At 35.3% G+C, this 20,748-nt stretch overlaps 1 protein-coding gene across 4 annotated transcripts in view; it reads right to left on the reverse strand.

Annotated features, from left to right (window-relative positions):
- Nucleotides 1-20,748, reverse strand: part of LOC131693396 (uncharacterized) — a 55,736-nt gene that overhangs the window by 23,940 nt on the left and 11,048 nt on the right. For 2 of the 4 annotated variants that reach the window (XM_058981172.1, XM_058981171.1), the window contains exons 1-2: nt 15,869-15,978; nt 15,067-15,808 (exon numbers count right to left, since the gene is read on the reverse strand). The exons of 1 other annotated variant lie outside the window; for it this stretch is intronic. The gene's annotated coding sequence lies outside the window, so the exon portion shown is untranslated. Of the gene's footprint in view, nt 1-11,698; nt 11,806-15,066; nt 15,809-15,868; nt 15,979-20,748 lie in introns of those variants that run through there. One more of the 4 variants, XM_058981174.1, reaches the window with a different exon arrangement.

A 20,748-nucleotide genomic window follows, 5' to 3' on the forward strand; every position in this document is an offset into this window, starting at 1 on the left:
AAAACGGCAACCTAATCCCTAATTTTTTTCGACTCGCATAGGGTTTCTGGATTTTAACAGGGGCGTAGTTGATGGTTTACGGAGAGGGGTTACACCCCCCCCCCCTCTACTGTTCGCTCCCCTCTTTTAAAAATCTCCTTAAATCACCCCTCAGACCACCACCCCATCCAGCCCTCATACCCCTCCCTTTCAACCCCATCATCTTTAAACCACCACTATATCACAAAGCATACCAATTTAAGCTGGGGAGTCGTTCGTTCATGGGACTTTCGCCCTCTTCACATACCCACCCCCGCATGACAAAATGAGTTAGCAAGCAGATAACATTGATCTAATGCTGATTAGGCTAATGGAGTATGATATTTTTTTGTTTCAAGTGTTTCACCGTCGACACGTAGCTCATCAAGTTCGTGGCTGGCATGCCATTGTGTATAAGTGTAAAGTGTACTAAGAATGTAATGGACATTTCCACAATTATGTTGAACATAAAAAGCCTCCGTGCCATAGTTTAGAGAAATGAGAAAGGCACAATTGCACCGCTAGGTGGATTAAAACAGGTATTAATTCTATAACATTACATATCCTATATTGGCTATATCTTGCTTACACTAATCTGTTGGAAATGTTTCACGATTTGTTTTATTGATATTTTTAGCCCTTTGTTTATTCAAAACGTGAAGGTTTGGTTTCACTTATCGTTGTAAAATCAACAAATATTTTAACTACGGAGATTTTCAAAAATATTTGCACATTTCTGTTCAGTTGGTGTAGAAATCACTGTTTACAATTTTTTCAGATTTTACTTTCATTGAAGAAACAAACAAAAAAAATTAAAAAAAGAAAAATATGGGTTGTGAGATATAACCGGAGCGAAGTAGAATACTTTTTAGTTAGTTAGTTTTAGTTCTACTCGCGAGGCCTAAAATTGAGCACTTTTTTGGGAATAAATTAGAAAGCATCTACTCAATGGATTTAGAAACTTCTTTTTATTTTTGTGGATGAAAAGAAAAATCTCTCACGACCTTGACACTTCATTGATGACATTGATGTTGAAACTGCATAGGTCCCGCTTAAGTAAAGGGCGAACACGAAATTATTGCGACACCGAATATGTCATGCCAATTTTCTTATAATGTTTAAAATCAAACCAAAATGTTAGGGTAGTTTTATACATATATTTACTTCAAAAATCAAAAGAAAAGTTAATCGATGGAGCCTTGAGTGTAAAATTGAACGCATTTTCGCTTGATGCTCTCCATCAAAGTCTTTACAGTGTCATCCGGTACCAGTTTTTCAGTTTTTTTTCCATTTTTTTTAAGATGTCCTTCTCGTCTTTGACTGTCTTCTTGCTCTTCCGAAGTTCCCGCTTCATCATTGCCCAGTACTGCTCCACCGGGCGCAGCTCCGGACAGTTTGGCGGATTCATGTCCTTTGGAACAAAATGAACAGAATTGGCTTCATACCACTCCAGGACACTTTTAGAATAGTGGCATGATGCCAAATCTGGCCAAAATAGCGGAGCTTCGTCGTGCTGTTGCAAGAACGGCAAAAGGCGCTTCTCGAGGCCCTCAGATTTGTAGATCTCGCCATTTACTGTGCCCTTTGTCACGAAAGGCTCACTCCTCAGTCCGCAAGAGCAGATGGCCTGCCAAATGAGATATTTGGCGAACTTCGACATTTTCTTCTTCTTAAATTTGTCGTCCACATAGAAATTGCTCTTGCCGGTGAAAAACTCCAACCCCGGAATTTGCTTAAAATCGGCTTTTATATACGTTTCGTCGTTCATCACACAGCAGACATATTTTGTCAGCATCTTCTCGTAGAGCTTCCGTGCCCGAGTTTTAGCCGTCGATTGTTGCCGCTCATCGCGGTTTGGGAAGTTCTGTACCTTGTATGTATGTAGTCCAGCTCTCTTCCTTGCATTCTGGACGTAGCTCTGCGACATGCCGATCTTTTTAGCCAAATCACGGCTTGAGACGTTGGGTTTTGCTTTAATCATCCGCTTCACCTTTCCCTCCGTCTTTTTGTTCTCCGGTCCCGGTTTTCTTCCAGCTCCTTTGCCGTGGTCCAACGTCAACCGCTCCTGGAACCGCTTCAACACTCTGGAGACGGTTGAGTGGTGAATGTTCAACATTTTTCGCAACTGCCGGTGCGACAGGTCAGGAAATTCCAGGTGTTTGGAAAGAATTTGTTCTCTCGACTCGCGTTTCGTTGAATCGAAAATGGTAAAAAAGTTATGCCCTGTTGAATGTGTCGCAATAATTTCGTGTTCGCCTTTTGTCTAATAAATGTTTCTTGCACGAATGTATATTTTTAGCTTATTTTTCCGTGAATTCAAATGAAAGTGTCGTGACGATAGGGCGAGAAATATTGGATAAAGAGCTAAATGGCACACAGTGGCTAGAAAATAAAAAGAAACCTGTTTTAATCCACCTAGTGGTGCAATTGTGCCTTTCTCATTTATCCAAACTACACGGAAAATAAATTGATCCCAAAATCGTGAATAAAGTAAGATAATTTGGGGAGAGATGCCTCACATTTTTAAAATCGATCCTGCATCAAAGTAAACCATTCAATAATTGATGAAATCATTTTTACCAATTGCGACAAGTTTCTAAAATACTGTGAATTGGTTTTTGCAATGAAAAAAATTAACCAAATTTCCATGAACATTTTACAAAAAAGGTCATTGCGGGAGAGATGCCGCATGTGCGGGTGAGACGCCGCACCGTGGCCACAAACTGAAAAATGGTGAACAAAAGTATTTTTGGTTCTCATTGATGTTTTTGTGATTCAGTGTCTTCAGCTGTATTTCATGAAGTTTGATTGCACCTATAAATCGGCTAGCACCTTCACTTTTCTTAAGGGGGTGCTACCATTTCCAGAATCATTTTTTATTCAACATTTTAAAAATATTTTTCTTTCTCAACCTTGTGTAACGGTTAAGTTGGAGTAACTTAATTCAGGGCACTATTTATCTATATGCTTGTACGATATACATATCTATGTGTTAGTAGCAGTTCCTTAAAAGCACTGTTTGGCTGTTTCTCCTAATGAATTTATACAACTTAGGTTTGTTCTTGAAAGATTCATTTCGAAAAAGCATCAATTCGTTCAAATTTTCGCTTTTATCTCAATATTGACATCACTACAAATCAATGTGTTCACGAAAATTAGAGCCTGAAACTTAAAAGAATAAACCGAATATACAGATAAATAGACTCATAATCCTATATGTCACTGTGTTAGGTCCGTTAGTTTGTGGATATACCTTATTATGAACCTATACCTGACGCAAATAATCATTTAATGACATTCCGGGGTGAAAAAAATACATTTTAGCTATGCATTCTGTTCCATTGAGTGTGGCATCTCACCCGCAATTTTGATGCGGCATCTCTCCCAATTGTAGGGGAGAGATGCCGCACGACGCCATTTTCCTCTAAAATTATGGATGCTCGTGCTCATGATCAAAATACCTTCTAAAAGGTCCCAGCTATTCAACCGATACATGATTTACCAAAAAAAAAATCGAACAATTTAAAAAAAACGAAATTTTAATGTGGTGCTGAAAAATGTTCGGCACTCCGTGATGCAACTGAACGCACAATCATTAATAAAATTTTCGTGAGTAATTGAAAAGGATTATTTTACATCTCTAAAGTTATAATTCTTTGAAAGACAAACTCACAATATCATATTACCGTATAAAAGTGACCCCATATACGAGATATAGAGAGTGCGGCATCTCTCCTGACGCGGCATCTCTCTCGAAATTACCCTACCATGAATCCTGGAACAATCACGTTTTTATGTTATGAAAACAGGACCATGAACAAAAATTATGTGTTTCATAGTTATGTTCAATTGCCCTTCAGTAACGCCCTAATAACGATTATTTTAGTGAAACTAACGTATGCGGAATAAAATTTGGACAAAATTCAAAAGGCAAATTTTTTGTAGAAAACCATTTATTAAATGTTCTCTCTGTATGAAAACATTTGTCAGCTTATTAACTAAATTTAGAAAAAAAGTTAGCCTATTCGAGAAGCTTTATGATAGTTTACAAGAACTTTTTGCAAAGGAGTCAAAAAAATTGATGTTGGCATATTCTTAATTTCTTTCTTAATTTTGATTATCACGTTTGTTTGTCGAAAATTATTGGCATATACTCTCTGCTTCAAATTATTCCAGAAATCCTCATTTGGGCGAAATTTTGGTACATTTGGAGGTTTATTAGCCTTTGGTACAAAAAGTATGTCGTAATCTTCCAATGCGCCAAAACTTTTTTTTTGGCATAATAGCTAGGTGCCAGATTGGGCGTTCGTTGCCATTTCATTCACATGGTATCTCCTAGCGGGTCGAAATTAACACTGGATGTTTAAAATAAGTGTGCCTATAGTATGACGTTTAGTATGATGCCTTACAACCTGTTGCATTTTTGTTTTAATGCTGGAAGCGTTGTCCAAATTTCATTCCGCATACGTTATTTGTTTTTGTTTTGTGTCACGGTTTCCGCCAAGCTATTTCTATTGCGATTTTCAATACGCGAACTAGTTCACAAGTGTATGTCATAAAACCAGAAGTTGGCTCATGATGATTTACATAGATATAGTAGCCTTAGCTCACAAAATCAAAATATTCTGGATATGTTTGGTGAACTATTTTACGAGATTCAAAATTTTATTCATGAATCCATTCAATACTCGTGACCTAATTCATGATCTTTATTATATTAGGTATGATTCATTTCATTAGATGCTCGTGAAATAGTCCACAAAATCATCAAATATTATTCATGTATTCGTGAACTGGTTCATGATGCCTAGTACATGAATTACAATCTATTTTGTGTGCTGGTGATATTTAGAAGATATCGCTAATCATTTACAATTTCATACAAAATGATAATGAAATTTTCTTGTAAACTCTTTCACAAAATTTGGAGGATTATTCGTGGAATCATTTCTATTCCATGCACTGTTTTATGAAATGTCCAGCTACTAGCGACCATAGTAATAAACACGAACATTAGATATAAAAAAACTATTAGGACCTCAAACATCGTTATTCGTTTGATAAGGTTAATGGTGATGTTTAGATAGAAAACGAAATGAAAATCCCAAATAGTGTGCGCTATATAACTCACAGAACAAGATATCGCGAATCAGTCATATTTTTATGATCCAGTTCATATTGTCACGTTATTCCGAATAATATAACCGATAGTAATCAAAAAGTAATGGATCACAATTAGGCGAAGAGAATTTACGAATACCATGGTGAAACTGCTGATATCATGAATATTAGTCATATTACTTTTCGTGTTAAATTTGGAAGGAAGTTTTAAAATAAAACCTTACAATAACATGAACAGAAATTACGAAAATCATGACTAAGATCCTGAAATTATGAACATGAATTACTCTATTTATGACTAAAATATTACGATAACATGAACAGCAGTTACAAAAATCGTGATTTAGATCCTGAAATCGTGAACATGAATCACTATAATATAATAACTATAATATCACGATAACGTGAAATTACGAAAATCGCAACTATGATCCTGAAATCATTAATTTTGATCCCGCTAATCTGACAGAAAAATGCGATAGTAAACTCATGAATAAGATAGCACGATAACGTGATGAGAAATCACAAGAATCGTGAATTAGCTCTTGAAATCATGAACATCAACTACAACAAAAACTAAACATGTCCAGGGAACAACAACAGTACCCTAACCAAACATTCTAATGTAACGCCATGTATATATTCGGGGCGAACTAGTTTTTTACAAACACAAATAGTTTCATGAATTCGAGGTTTATTATTCATAATTTCAGGAACTTTGTCATGGTTTTCGTAAAATGTTCAGTTCACGAAGCCGTTCATGAATTTATGACTGGTTTTTTTTTCGTGTGCGATTCCATGGCTGGTTATGTTCAATATAATGGTGGAAATGTCCATTACATATTCAGTATGATTTGCACATACATACAATGGATCGACAGCCAAGAACTTGAGAAGCTATGTGTCATAGCTTAAACACTTGAACCCAGCAGCGGATCCAGGAGGAGGGTTCGGGGGGTTCGGACCCCGCCAAAAAGTTTCAACTTGTTAACAAATTTTAAATTAGTTTCAATTTTCAAGTCGTTTTCAAACTTAAAATCATTTCAAACCAAATTTTTCACTGGTTTTACAGACCTACTAGGGAAGTTTATTTAGGAGTAACTAGGAAGTTTTCTTCGGAGGTGGGTGAAGAGTGGTGTTTAATTAATGAGGGAAGGTGGGTTTAGGGAAGGATGGTGTGTGATGGGGGGATAGATCGGTATTAGGTTGACGATGTTCAGATTGATTGCATAAACATTCATATGAGCAAGGCAAAAAAGTAAGGTGAACTTATAAATATGGGACATCACTTTTTTCACTTAAACAACAGACGAACAAAACGCACCAGGGCTTCTAAATTTCGAGAAACATCGTTGATTAAGCTTCAAAACAAACGCTAAAAAAATGGTGCAGTTTGCTTGAATAGAAAAAAAGTTATTCTGAGAAATTATGGTGAACGTATAAATGTGGGACACACTGTATTTTCCCATCAAATCAATGTCAAAAACTTCAAGCAAATCGGCGAAGGTCTAAAATTGTACAAATGATATGGAATTTGGTATCTGAGTTTGCTTTTCTATTTGTCACAATAGGAGGCCTTTGAGATTTCAAAAATGAGTGTTTTTACAATGCTCTATTGCGGGTGCGAGGGTGACCAAGGAGGGGAACGGGGGTGGGGGAGGGTTGATGAAAGATCCCAAGCAACCAATAGTTCGTATAAGGGAGCTGCATAAGCTTCCCGTTTTAAGTAATTTTGCAATACGTTTTATGCTCTAATAGCGGTTTAAGCAGCTTTCAAGTTCCAATAAAGCTTAAGCAGCTTGAAAGTTCACGTAGAACTTTATGTGAACTTTAAAGTGTGCTTTTTAAGTATTATCCGAACTTCTGGTTGCTTGGGATAGAGGTGTTAGGGTAAGTGGGGGGCGATATTACACCAAACTGCATATTATACCTTCCATTTAAGACTTGTTTTGAGAAAATCGGTTCGGTCATCTCCGAGTAACCGATGCGCAATTGTTGGTCACACACATACGAATAACACAATGAAGTGAGTCGAATGGTATAAGAGTGTCGGCCAACAATTTTAAACAATTTGTAACATTTTAATTATTTTTGCATCATTTATACATATATTGATTACCGGTTTATATGGAAATTTCGCATGTGGCCGCATACTTCAACCCGCAACATAGGAACAGGAACTCCGATTCAAAGGAAATTAAATAGCATTCAATAGGAATATTCTAGCTTTCATTTGAGACTGATTTTGTGAAAATCGAGTCAGACATTTCTGAGAAGCAGATGTGAATTCAACTCAGGAACATAACCACTTTCCCAAAGCTTCCGGTTCCGCCGAAGTTGTCCAATGTAATCAATGTGGGTTTGATTGGGCATCAGTGAGCTGAAACTATAAATCCAAACATTTTTGAACACATTTTATGAAGTTTTGCATCTTTTAGATACCATTCTGGTTCCGATTTATATGGGAATTTCATGCGTGACCCCACTCTTCAACCTGTAACTCCGGAACCGGAAATCGGAACTAAAGGAAATTCAATAGCAGCCTGAGACTTGATGAAATCGGTTCAGCCATCTCCGAGTAACCGATGTGCATATTTTTGGTCACATACATACATACATACATACATACACACATACATACGCACACGCACAGACATTTGCCGAATTCGACGAACTGAGTCGAATGGTTTATGACAGACGGACCTCCGGGCCGGGATTAAGTTGACGATGTTCAGAGTGATTGCATAACCTATTCTATAGGAGAAAGGCAAAACAAATTCGATTTTTTTATTCCGCTTTCTTCCAACTTAGATTTATTCTGGATGATCATTTTGGGACTTCTTAGCAACTATGTAGTGTACATTTAGTTGCAAAAATTTGCCGCAACTCTTTTATGGTACTCAAATGCGAAGCGTTTTAATACTGTCAATTTATTATAAACCGTACTATATTTTTGACGACAGTCGTGTACTTATTTTGGTTTTCTCCTCACGGTTGATTAAAAAAATGAAGAAATACGCTGAACAATTAAACGCGATTAGATTAAAATAAACATGTTTTTGGTAAAAAATTAACATTCAGATTGTTTTCAAAAATATACCATATTGCGCAATTTGTAGGACTAGCAAAGTTGGTATCTTCAGAAGATATACTTATAACCTGACCTATAACTTCATCGTAGATACCATCTTTCTATCTAATTCCATTAACTGACTGAATTGCGGACTAATATGATAACATCAATAAAGCGCAGGTAATAATTTTACCAAAGAAAGCATGAAGATGAGATTTCACTTAGGGTAAAAGGGTATAATACGCCCCACCGGGGCTAAATGCCCCTCTTCGATTCCCAGGATTCCTGAATTATCTTAAAAGTAAAAATGACTGATAAGTGTATCGTTTCATGAAATTAACGTACTAAGTTAGATTGGTATTTTTAATATGTTGCAAAACAACAATACACACAAAAGTTTCAAAAGAGCTACTTTTATGTAAGCTTCCACTTTTTCCAAAAGCATTACAACCAATTAGAAATAGTCGGATTCGATAGAACTACTTCAAGTAGCTTACTAGAATGTTATAGTTACTATCTTAGTTTATAGCTTGGCTTAAAACTATGTGTGTGTAGAATTATTCATGTATTCACAACAGCTCATCACCGGCTAAAACGCCCCACCCATTGTTGTGGGGCATACTCACCGATTGCTGTGGGGCATACCGTCCTCTTGTTGTGGGGCATATTACACTTTCACCGGGGGCATTTTGCCCTGGGTGAAAGAAAAAACTAGAATTTAGGCATCTTTGAAAAATGTTTCATTGTACTTGTGTCAGGATGTCTTTATTAAAAAATGAAACGGGTACTAATTTCTGACTAATATAACAATAAATTAGAGTAGTTAGTGAGAAGATCATAGCGTCGAATGGTGAAATATAGCTATTTTTGCTTAAGGGGGGCGTATTAGACCTGTTTACCCTATGGTGTCCCATTCTCTCGGCATCAACTGTACCAGTGATATAGAAACGACCAACCCCGTACCCAAATGGAAGAACTGAAACACGCTTGATTACGCATCGTTCAAAGTCCTTTTGGTCGATAGATGGAAAACTAAAGTGTTGCAAGCTTCATCTTGGCCTGGTGATCTAAAGTTCAGAGAATTTGTTCGTCGTGAAACATGGAAACCCGAAATCAATGCAAGCTTATGTAACTGAAATGTGATAGAATACTCATTAGGGTGGGACAAAAAATAGATTCCAGCTCCGAGCAACTTTTTAGGTACCATTTGGGTCCTAGAACAACTGTGCAAATTCTTAGTGCGATCGGTGAAACTATATTTTTGCGCCCACTGTTTAAAGTGTACATAGGATTTTGTATGGGATAGTTAACTTTTACAAAATAATTCCTCCAGGAGTCGCCCATTACTTCCTAAAAATAAATCGTTATGTGGCTTGTATAGGAAATTTAACAAAGAAAAAAAGTCTCGAAAACCACGAAACGATCTGATGATTGAGAAACAAGTTATTAAGCAGAAACCAGTTGATGCTCTGAGGATTGATAAAATATTCATTTTTTCTAGCACCACTGCTGTTGGTAGTCCAATTATACGCAATTTTGTTTTAATCTTCTCTTAATGTGTCTAAATCATTTATCTACACTATTTGGCCACTTCGCAAGGTTTTGAGGGATAAATTGAGGCTTCTTTTGTACATAATAAGGGAAAATTTTGCATATAATAAAACCGTCGGAAGCAGTGATGCTATGAAAAGTGAAATTTTCATCAATCTTCAGGGCATCAATCGGTTTTTGCTTAAGAACTTTTTCCACAAGCATCAGATCGTTTTGCAGTCTTCTAGACTTTGTTTCCTTGACAAATTTCCTATAAAAATCAGACATCTGTTTATTTTTAGGAGATAACGGACGACTCTTGGAAGAATTAATTTACAAAAGACAATTTTCCCATACGAAATCTCATGTAAACTTTAAACCGTGGGCGCAAAAATATAGTTTCACCGATCGAGCTAAAAATTTGCAGAGTTGTTCTGGGAGCTAAATGGGACCCAAAAGGTTACTCGGAGCCAAATTTTATTTTTTTCATATAACCATGTCCCACTCTAATACTCATGTGATAATATTTGTTGTAATTAGATAATGTTGTTCTTTTTTTTAAATTTAGCGATATTTTTAATTGTTTGTGATGAAATATGATGTTAATTGTTTTCTAAGCTAAGTTTTCAATAAGACCCAGAGGCTCAGTTGAAATATAGTAAATAAATATATATACAAATAAATAAATAAATAAATAAATTAATAAATAAATAAATAAATAAATAAATAAATAAATAAATAAATAAATAAATAAATAAATAAATAAATAAATAAATAAATAAATAAATAAATAAATAAATAAATAAATAAATAAATAAATAAATAAATAAATAAATAAATAAATAAATAAATAAATAAATAAATAAATAAATAAATAAATAAATAAATAAATAAATAAATAAATAAATAAATAAATAATCAAATAAATAAATAATATAAATATTGGAAAATATTTCAAATGAGGAGGCAAAAAAAGTTTGCTTGCTGCGTCCACTTTTCGAAATAGTATCATATCTATACTCCCGTTCAGGCAGTTGAAATTGATGTAGTAATCACCAACATGAAGCTAACATATGAAAATCTACTATAGTATAGGGTGGGACTTTTAAATAACCCATGGTTAGGTTTAAAATTTGAAATTCGATCCGCGTCCCGAAAATGTGGCATAATTTTAAACGACAGTAGCCTTGTTAATTGTTGATGGATTTACGTCATTCAATCACTAATCTATTCATAAAAGTCCAAATTACATTTTTTGCTTATGTGACATTTTACCGTTTTTTAAAAACTGTTTGCAGCTTTATTTTTGTATTTCAACTGTACACTATTGAAAAATCTGTATTATTGTAAAAACATCATAAAAATGAAAAAGAACAAAGTTTCCGTTTACGTTTAGTAAATTGTTGGATTTTCATAATTCGAACACCAATCGATTTTGACAGTTGCCGATAAAAAATCGATATCAATTTTTTTTGCGTACTTTAGTACACTAAGATTCCGTTTTTGGCAAGTTCCGTTTTGGCATGCTCCATTTTTGGCAACAAAGAAGTTCCGTTTTTGGCAACATATGGGTTCCGTTTTTGGCAACATTATTTTTTTTCATAGTAAATCTTTTGAAAAATGCTCAATAATCATTTTGTTGTATTAATGGATATCGCTTTTGACTTTATTTCCAAACATAGGAGTCATATTTGCTATATTTTATGGGGGCGGGCATAGCGAATAAAGTTAAATTTGTTGATTTTTTCTATTATTTCATTCCATTTCACATATTCTTTTATAATTAATGTTCTTGTAACATTTATGATGTCACAAATTTAAAATAAAAGCTTTTAAGGTAAGGTTCCATTTTTGGCACGGTTCCAGTTTTGGCTACTGAAAAAAAATTATTGTTGCCAAAAACGGAATCCTACTGTAATACACTATTGAGAAATCCGTAGTTCTGCAAAAGCTCACCTTAACACAGACCTCATCTCCAGACTCGTAAGCGCTATACAAATTTCATCTCGACTACTCTGTTGGCAGAATGAGTAAGATTATTGCTGCTGCTGGTAGGATTGTTTTTCCATCTCTCATTTGGCATGTGCCACAGAAGAAGACCGTCCGTCTGTGTGTATTTTACCGTCCGTTGGTCTACGTGATGATGGCACAACAGAAACGAGGTAGCTCGTGTTCTATGCACGCTGCAAAAAATAGCAGACTGCTGGCTACATCTCTGATTTTTATCAAAAAATTTCATGAATTATCTTCATTTTTAGAGATATAAAATTGTGACGTGGAAATCCTGCAAACTTACTCTGACTCCGGGCAGGTTGGTGCGACTCCAGGATATAATCAAACGAAAATAAAATTATAGAATGTATTGGATCTGCTTTTAATAAATCTGTATATTAATCGACACGTACCATTATTTTGCAGGTTCAAACCCTGGCATTTTGACTTCGACGCTTACTTCCAATTTAATTTTCTAAATTCTTCTTGTTTTGAATTTTATAAAAAAGTATGTATAATATCTATACGAATAGTAAGAGCTCTTTTCACTTCACAATATCGGCAGCAATGCTACATAAAAAAATTAAAGAATGTATTTCACATTACTTGAAATACACCACGAGAGACAACACTCTATATATGTCTAATAGGAGCGGAGAAAAAGGAACTACACCAACTTACCGCTACCTCCAACTAACCCCGAATCTTCTAGTTTCATAGTTTCGTTTTTTCGTACCTACTTCATAGAATCTACAAAACTACTATTGAGAGTAATATGGTGGGAGAAATTTATGTAATTGAAACAGATGACAAATTAGTATACGGAAAGTTGATTAATTATTATTGGTTGATTTGATGACTCCGATTAGTTGATATGTAGGCGAATAGAGTAATTTTGAAAACATTAATCTGTCACTGTTGTTTTGATGTTGCCAACTGCAGTCTTGATGCGAATATCGAAGCTTTTGTTTTAGCCTAAACATTATCGCATAATCCGTAACACAATACTTTCAGCAAGTACACAAACAACTGGAATTCAATTGATCTCATTGTTGATTTGAAATAATTAATCGTTAAAAAGAAAATTGACTGACTGTTTGTCGTTGATTGGTGAATTTATTGTCGGGTGAAAGATGTAATTTTTATTTATGTTCTATGAAAATTTTAGAAAAAAAACTTTGTAATTATTTCACATCTAGTTTGAAATTTCATGAGAGGAAAAATAACAATTCGTGTATAATTTTAACAATGTAAAAAAATGATTTCTTTAATTTTTTAATTTTTGAATTGAAATTTATAAATTGGCATAACTAGAAACAGTTTTGTTTTTCTAATTGAATGACCTTCGGTGTAGTGACGCACGTTCAATAAGCTGAATAAATTCAGAAGCCATTAATCATCACCTCAAACTTCGACAATGCTGTTTCGCAATACCGGTGATAAATTAATCCTACCCTTCTTGCTCGCTTTTCAACGAACATCTGACGGTATCATGAAATATCAATATTCGCAAGGCGCCAAAATTGCAGGCTTAAGGTCCTCGTCGAGGACGAATTTTCCAAAATCTTCACAACAGCATGAAGAAAAAAAAACAAAAAAGGTACAAAAACCGCAACAATGGAAATGGAAATTTATGATGCAATCTGTTTCCTTCTCTCGGCAATTTCTTCACTTCCTGAAACATTATGGGCAAAGAAAGGTGTCATTCCACACCTTCTTATTTTCGAAAAAAGACCTAATCACCTTTTCCAATTCGTTTGGCAAATATAGCACCGGTCCTTTTACGATTTGTTGATGCAACCCCGGGCGAACTTTCTTGCTTTCACTTTCCCACTGGTTAGGGAAGGATGAAATTATTTTCTGAATAAGAAGTTATCACCGAAAATCCCAAAAGCGATTCGTTCTACTTTTGAAATGTGCTTTAGGTTTATCTTTGTTTGGCTTGTTTGCGTTTCCCCTTTACTCGTTTGGAAACATTTTGCTAAGCACTTCGTATACATACTTTTTTCAAACAAGGTTAAACGAGCAGCTGAGACAGCTATTTTTCTTGAAGTATGAAGGGTTTCAAGTAATATAGCAACTACTAGTAACAACATGTTATGCAATGTATAATTTGCTCATAACATTACTATGTGGAATACGAACTTTTTTCCTGTATAGTCCGGTGGAAAAGGGCCAAAGACCAATAGTATACTGATTCTACAAAGTTAACTATTAAAATGCATTTTTCTTAAATCTTAAGATTTATGAGCTCTCAAGTGGCCATTCACTGCACTTCCAATGCAAGTTTAGCAAAATTTTCAATGTTTTCACTTGAATAGTATATCAGGATCTTTTTATTTAATTGCAGGAACAGGAACTTCAGTTTCAAAATAACATTCTTGAAACTACTTCTCCCCTACTTAAAGTTAGTTTCCAATGTATGTACCTGGAATAACTGAAAAAAAAACAAATTCCTTGATAATCCTAAAACTTCCTAATCAAACTAGTACTGTATCCAGTGTTGATTAATTCCAATTACAATCACTCGCAGCTATTACACTTCCTACCGTCAATCCGCTACGATGTCCGTTGACAGGACTGAAAAAAGATGTCATCACGGTCCTATTGCTATCTTTGCCTCTGATACTCTGAACCCATCGAACCGAAAACGATGATCCGCTTAAAGTGAGCCATCGCCGGCTGTTGCTGATCGAAAAATACATACCTGCCTACATAATCCCACCCATTAGGATAATTGCAACTGGGCCCAGAAGCAGCAGTCATACATCCCTGTCCAGTGCATTAGCTTGTTGCTACACCTCGCCTACTGATACCATACCGTGCATCGAAACGGGAATTGGTCCCACCAGAGGAGTGGACAGAAAACAGAAGCTCTGCTACTACCATGGTGATTTCCGTCCGTATTCAGAGTGCAGAATTGCTCGCAACACATTATAAAAAATGTATAATTATGATGGTGCAGATCATTTTCATCCAAGGGACAACCACGGTAAGGGATGGAAACGTACTAATCTACTTATTTGTAATGCTTGACGACAATGGCTTATGAAAATGATACAAACTGATACACTGCGGAATATTAATCGTCATAAATGGTCGTTGGCTATAAGGTATTCAAATCAACCATATAGAATGGTTTCACTTTCCTCTGTTGTTTTGAATGTACGTATCCATTTTACATCCGTTTAATTATATATCCGCATAAATGCTTGAATATTAATCATGTTTCACATAATACCGTACCCAACAGATAGGAGCGCCTATGTTAGCTTTGCTCAATAATTTGGCAATGATTTGTAATTGACAACTTAACAACAAAATGGACTTACGATTAGTGAATGATATCAGTTTCACTGTTGCATACACAGACCACGCACTGATGACACTATGCGTCGGAATGCTCACGAACACATATGGCTTCCGGTTTTCTTCTGGTTCTCAATGAGCAGTAATAAATCAGTTGAAGGAAACACAAACACGAATGTCATGGTCAAGTGAGCTCTGTTGCTGTACGTTTGTCCTTTCCAGTTCGTTGGACTATTTGCTATGAAGTAGGATATCCGTTCCGTTCATCTAGCACTTGACACAAAACAGCCTTATCATGATCTCGGCTGTTTTATTTTCGCGTTGTTGCACCCGCAATCTTCAAACGACCGATTATTATAAGAATTTAGGAAATGTTCTGCTGTAAATAAATTATGTTCCATTCAGATGAAGTACGATAGTACGAAGTATAGGTTTTAGATTGTACTTTCTCGTCAAGAGAGTTGGTACATAATAGTAAATACAAAACTGTGGCTTATTTACTTTTCTGCAGTTAACTACAGGCTGAGATTTTCAAAATAGAAAAACATTAAAACATGAATTAAATCATGAAATCTTCATTTTTGCTCTAAAGAACTTTTTTGCAATTTCATTGCTTGTAAAACATTCTTGTAAATGTTGACCATAGCAGCGCCTGAGGTGGTCCATTCAAGTGGTTTAAGTTTTGAAGGCACGTTCGAACATTGTTGCGGGTAGTTTTGGAAGGAAACACCGTTTTGATAGTCCTGCTATACAGCGGCTTCAAAGCTGCAATATTTTTATTAATTAATTTACAAATTCATATTAAAGGTTCATTTGGTAAATTACATTTCAGTGTTCTTTCGGTTCCCTCAACTAGTTCCGCCAACAATTAATTCCGAGAACTACGGCATTTTTCTATGCCGTCTTTGTTTCGTCCTATATCATTTGCACTCGACAATAAACTATCCCATTTTGACAGATGCGCGAGGGAATGAGCGTTAGTTTCACTGCCATATAATTGCGCATAAAGGGCGTCGCAACATAGTTGGTATCTGGCTAATTACTAGAGTAATGTTGGCTTCCACACGGTGTCTTTGTCTAACAATTTTATTTAAAACAATTCATGCTTGAATGAACTTTTGTTGGTTGGCTTTGATGAAAATTGTTGATTTGTTTTTTGATAATTATTGTCTTGCGTAATATGTCAATGAAGTCAAAGAATGTAAATTTCTAAAGTGGGACAAATTTTCGAAAACTTTCTCAACAGTTAAGATCACATAATTTAGAAATCATCAATTTTGAAGGTTTAACAACTTCGGAGAAGTTTTCCAACATAAAACAGCGCATCTTTTGATATACAAATTCTAGTGTAAGGACGGCTTTGGCAACACCGCCGAATCACTTGTGCGTGGTTTTGAGTTCGTCCGTGTTTTTATAAATTTTTCAGTGAAATATAGTGAATATTGATTGGAATACAAGACAAATCGTTTACCAAATCGTTTTTCTTGTGAAGTGCTGTGAAAATATAGCGAGAATAGTGCGGTATTAAGTAGTGATTTTATTATCACTTGAAATAATTTTGACAAGCATATGCGTGACTCGACCCACCACAAATGCTCCCGTTAATTCTGCTTAGCCTCTACAGCGACATCTGCACCTGACTATCTGAATCATCGTTTTGATTGATGGTTACTGGCGTAAATGTAGTAAAAATTTAGAGCAGGAAATTGTTTCATATTATTTTTTATTGTCTGGGTATAAATTACAATAATGTTTTGCATATAATATATACGTGCCAGAATCAAAAACGATCTACTTTTGTTCTACAAGTATGAATGTATTGCATGTTTCCATTTGATGCATGGATGTATTCGCGCGGGACTTATTGCATATGAAAGCGACTTCAGAATGTACGTGTACGAACAAACATTCTTGAAATGGGTCGTTGGATTTACAGTAGAAAAATTTACCTTTCATCTCCAGGGCTAAAAATGTTTACATCAACGAATATGTCCACAAATAGATGAAGACATGTTTCTTCCATAAAAACACTGCCAGTCGGTGGGAGATGGATTGTATAAACACACACACACACACAAATTCTAGTGATTAATTCTCCTATAAGTAATTGCAGAAAATTATCTCCTCAGAAATGGTCAGTGACTTGGTGCCTTCCGCAAAGTTGTTGATAATATCATTTTAAACAATTTTGTTGAAAATATGAAGGCTACATGAACGAAGCATTTCGAGATATAAAACAATATTTAGGAAAAAAGCCTAATTTTTTTAAGCTTCAGAGACTCGTACCTTGAATGCAATGTGAATTTTAATGTTTGTAAACCGCTGAAGAGATTTATCAAATACAGTAATATCAGAATAACTTGTTTAAAAGGTTTTATCTTACATATAGTCTACTATATTTCGATACACTGAATATATAAAGTATTCATATCTTCAACAAGGTTGTTTAAAATAGCATTTTCGAAAAGCTCGAACTAATTTTTTTTGAAGATTGCTTTCTCTATAATTACTTCTATAAGGCTCAACCACCAACATAATTTTATCAAAAGGTGTGCTATTTTACTGTGTAAACTTCTTCAATGATACCTCACATCGAAATATGACAGCTCCGAATGAAAGTGATCGTGACCGTAAAAAAGTTAGCGTACATTTATTTTGCTTTTTATCACTATTTAAGCTCACAACTTAACAACGAGTCCTAGTACCTAGTGCACAAAATTTTATTACGGCATTCATTTCATCACTTAAATATACACCATTATTAGCTTGAAATGTTGAGACATGCACCGAGACGTACACGCCACACCAACTGCTTACTAAAGACCGCTCTAAGGTTGCCAGTAAGTTTTTAATGTACTGGTACTAGTATTTGCTATTTGCGATAGTAATAAGCCTCCCATTTTGGTTTAAGCGCAAGGACAATTTCTAAAACAGAATTTGTATGATAAGTGTAGCTCATTAAACCAAATTTATCAATTCTGTAATTCAAAAAAACAATTGGCACCACTTGCATCTGGTGTACATACTCAACCTGCACAAAATGTTGCAAAATGCATGACTGATTTTTAGAACAACTTGTGTTCTCATTCAGCTCTTCGTTATGCAAATTTGCAATATTATGACAGATCAACTGAGTGCGGTGTTTCATGAAACGCGGTCGTTCCTTTCGATCTGGATAGGCCGCGTGGAGTTTTGGGTAAATGCGCTAATATATTGAAATTTTTTTAACTCCAATCCTGTTAGCGGCTATTCATATAATTGATAATACAGCAATAATCAAATGCTCATAAACCTGACATGCTAGAGACAACCTCTAAATGTCATTTTTTATCATCTTTCATCTACTTTGCGAAATGTTATTCTTGTTCTTAATCATATTGAGTTTTTGTGTCAACTCTACGCAATCTCAAAAAAATGCATTTTCAGCAAATATTGAAATGTATGCACGTTTTTGGTGAGCAAAGTTATGTTTTATAGACAATCAACCTATTCAAACTTAGCTTCCCATTCGAAAAATTGTCCCTGATCCATATTTTGGAATATCTCTCCAAAAAAAGCTCATAAAAATTCAGGCAATTAATTGATTAAGCTACAAGATTCTCCTCCCATGATTTTCCAAAAGTCATCATGATACTTAAAACAATAGGTTCTCAATGTAATGATCAGACAATACTCTTGCAAAAATATTTTGCACAAAATTTAATTAAATTAGCATGATTTTTTTTTTTCGATTCGAATAATTTTGGTTTGAGGAGTTTTAACTCCCAAATCCCTCCTCTGGCTACGTCACTAGAATGTGGGGTTCGCTTGCGCTCAAATCACATTTTATTTCCAAAAGAAACACATTTCACAAAGTCTTAGGAAAAGGCATCAAAACCAAGTTTCAAAATTTCCTTAAACAAATAGTTACAGAAGCGTTACTCGCAGAACACGGATCACGACAGTTAACAAATAAAAAAGCATTGAATAATTGTCTATGATCTGTAAAATTGTTTACGTTACAATAATAATATCATGCATCAAATTTAATGTTTATGAACTATATAATGGAAATAGAAATATTTTATGATTTTTTTTATTCATTTCGTTTATTTGATAGGTACAAATGCTAGGCGCTTAGCTTGGCGGTGCCAAATTCTTTTGTTTTTACATTTTGGATATCTTAATACTAGGAGGTTGCTGAAATATTTTTTTGTTTTTAAAAAGAGGATACTTTTTACAGCTATCTTAATACTAGAAATAGGATTCGATATACAAGAGAGGGGGCAAAAGATTTTTTTATTAAAAATTTTAAAACTAGGAATTCAGCTTGATATACAAGAGGTGGAGTAAAGGGCGAACACGAAATTATTGCGACACATTCAACAGGGCATAACTTTTTTACCATTGGGTGAAAATCAACCAAATTTTGCACACTTTCTCATTGATGTGTATTGTTTACATGCTGTCAAACTCGAAGTCGTGCTTTTCGATTCAACGAAAATGGAGGTGAACCAACGCGAGTCGAGAGAACAAATTCTTTCCAAACAGAACTTCCCAAACCGCGATGAGCGGCAACAATCGACGGCTAAAACTCGGGCACGGAAGCTCTACGAGAAGATGCTGACAAAATATGGCTGCTGTGCGATGGACGACGAAACGTATATTAAAGCCGATTTTAAGCAAATTCCGGGGTTGGAGTTTTTCACCGGCAAGAGCAAGTTCTATGTGGACGACAAATTTAAGAAGAAGAAAATGTCGAAGTTCGCCTCCAAATATATCATTTGGCAGACCATCTGCTCTTGCGGACTGAGGAGTGAGCCTTTCGTGACAAAGGGCACAGTAAATAGCGAGATCTACAAATCTGAGTGCCTCGAGAAGCGCCTTTTGCCGTTCTTGCAGCAGCACGACGAAGCTCCGCTATTTTGGCCAGATTTGGCATCGTGCCACTATTCTAAATGTGTCCTGGAGTGGTATGAGGCCAATTCTGTCCATTTTGTTCCAAAGGACATGAATCCGCCAAACTGTCCGGAGCTGCGCCCGGTGGAGCAGTACTGGGCAATGATGAAGCGGGAACTTCGGAAGAGCAAGAAGACAGTCAAAGACGAGAAGGACATGTTAAGAAAATGGAAAAAAAACTGAGGAACTGATACCGGGTGACACTGTAAAGACTTTGATGGAGGGCATCAAGCGAAAATGCGTTCAATTTTACACTCAAGGCTCCATCGATTTACTTTTCTTTTGATTTTTGAAGTAAATATATGTATAAAACTACCCTAAAATTTTGGTTTGATTTTAAACATTATAAGAAAATTGGCATGACATTTTCGGTGTCGCAATAATTTCGTGTTCGCCCTTTAATAGTTTTTTAAGAAAATTTTATGATTTTGTTTACTCTTTCACGAACACTAATTGCAATTCGTGACCAAAGATCTTGAACAAGTTCACGAGGCATGAGAGTAAAAAAATAAAATATTAACAGATGTTTACAACTTTCTCAGTCCTTAAGGTTCAACTGAAAACGCCTTCAAAAGCGGCCATCTTGGTAAACGAAAAAAGCAGTTTTTTCTCGTACCATTGGGAAAATCTTCATGAAAATGAATCAATGTGTTCGGGGCATTGGTAGAGTATTACTGATTCATTTTCATGGCGATTTTTCTAACGGTGTGAGAAAAAACTGCTTTTTTCATTTTCCAAGATGGCCGCTTTTCCAAGCTTTCTCAGTT

This window comes from Topomyia yanbarensis, chromosome 3 (assembly GCF_030247195.1).
Source record: "Topomyia yanbarensis strain Yona2022 chromosome 3, ASM3024719v1, whole genome shotgun sequence".
In the NCBI taxonomy this organism is placed as follows: Eukaryota; Metazoa; Arthropoda; class Insecta; order Diptera; family Culicidae; genus Topomyia; species Topomyia yanbarensis.